The sequence below is a fragment of the Lactuca serriola genome, chromosome 1, assembly GCF_051521515.1.
Source record: "Lactuca serriola cultivar US96UC23 chromosome 1, Lser_US96UC23_V15, whole genome shotgun sequence".
NCBI classification, from domain to species: domain Eukaryota; kingdom Viridiplantae; phylum Streptophyta; class Magnoliopsida; order Asterales; family Asteraceae; genus Lactuca; species Lactuca serriola.
The window spans coordinates 49943183-49944756 of NC_136408.1; the positions used below are offsets into that span (position 1 = coordinate 49943183).

At 32.7% G+C, this 1574-nt stretch overlaps 1 long non-coding RNA gene across 1 annotated transcript; it reads right to left on the minus strand.

Annotated features, from left to right (window-relative positions):
• Positions 1-227: 227 nt before the first annotated feature.
• LOC145068545 (uncharacterized) lies at positions 228-1342 on the minus strand. Its single transcript, XR_013689000.1, has 2 exons — positions 1072-1342; positions 228-578 (listed from the first exon to the last, which is right to left on the minus strand). It is a non-coding gene; the product is annotated as an uncharacterized LOC145068545 (long non-coding RNA).
• Between the last annotated feature and the right edge of the window lie 232 nt (positions 1343-1574).

A 1574-nucleotide genomic window follows, 5' to 3' on the forward strand; every position in this document is an offset into this window, starting at 1 on the left:
TTGGCATAAGAACTTGCTTAAATATATAACCTATACAGATTATTAAGTGCAAATCTCTACATACCTATTCTTTAGTAACGACGAAAACAAAAGTTTCATCTATTTGAATGTTCTAATACATCAAATTTTTATGGAATATAAAAAGTGGGATGGTATGGATATCGTTTAGACTTTAGATTGTATACAAATACAGCTCAAGAGGGATAGACAAGCAAAGAGGGCATGAGTTGGGAAAGAACGGTGAAAGATTAGAAACAACACTGCCTCAATTTGCTACAATATTAGGTCCAAGACACGGAGAGTAGCCAAGAGTTTGACAGTGTTGGAGAGTCTTGCAAGGTCAAGAAAAGGTCTTACAAGGTCAAGAAAAATGAAAAAGAAAAAATACAAACAAATTAATTTTTTTTTCTTATAGTTTTAGGTAAAAGCTCAAGTAAGGATAACACCATATCTCACATTAGAAAACTGCGACCACCTCCTTCACCACCATCACGGTGGCACCTCTATCATGGCACTGGTGATGCTTGAAAGTTGCTTTCTTCCATCTTTTATAGGTCAATGCATAACTTGAGTACCTCCTGCTACACATAAAGTAAAGCCAATAATACTTTTATAAGCAGAACAAGAGTTAAAAGACATGTGAACCCATAATTCAATGTCATCATATCAGATGTTGAAACACAGATATATTGTACGATCAAGATAAAGATAGGATTTTCTTTGTTTCAAGAAAATATAACATTTTGATTGGATACATTATCTGGTAAAAGTTACAACTAATAACCATTACTTACAGATTACCTCTCAAGATAAAAAGGTATGATTATAATCTTCGATAGTTGCTAACTAATTGAGAAATACACGAATCTAAACTGAAATCTTACCAAAAAAAATCATCTTTTTCATAATAACTACTATAGGAAGCGTTCTACTTATGATTTTTGTAATTAATGGAAGTGTTTATAAAATTTAATATCAAAACATAACTATAATCAGTTTATCATCTATAAATGTTTTAGGTTTGATGTCAAAGAATGTGGAAAGTAATAGAAGAAAGGGATTAATTTATACCTTGCAAAAGTCTTTGTGTTGGATTCATTGCTCATAACATTCATTATTCGAGAGAGAGAAAGATGATCGATCAGATGAATATAGAGAAGAGGGATGGCTGGATGGGGTTGTTTTATAGGTGGGTGGGAGGGGATTAGAGGAACCCTGGTTATAACACATTTATGAACACGTTCGCTAAAGAATTTAATTTAAATATTTGGAGATTATTTTGTCATTAATATGTATATTGAGACGTATTTCCAATATTGCCCTTCACAGTCATCTTCCACAATCCACCACTAATCATACACCATCATCACCCAATCGACCATCACCATCATTAAACCAAGAAAAATCTAAAGTGCCAATGTCAAACATAAACAAAATTAAACTTTAATAAAGCGGGGCACATAGAGTTGCATTTGGTGACCTTCGCGTTCTATACGTTCCCTCAAGTTCTCAACATGTAAATATCTTTAATACTAGCATACCCTTTTCGTTATTTCTAGCTTTTCAATCTTGTT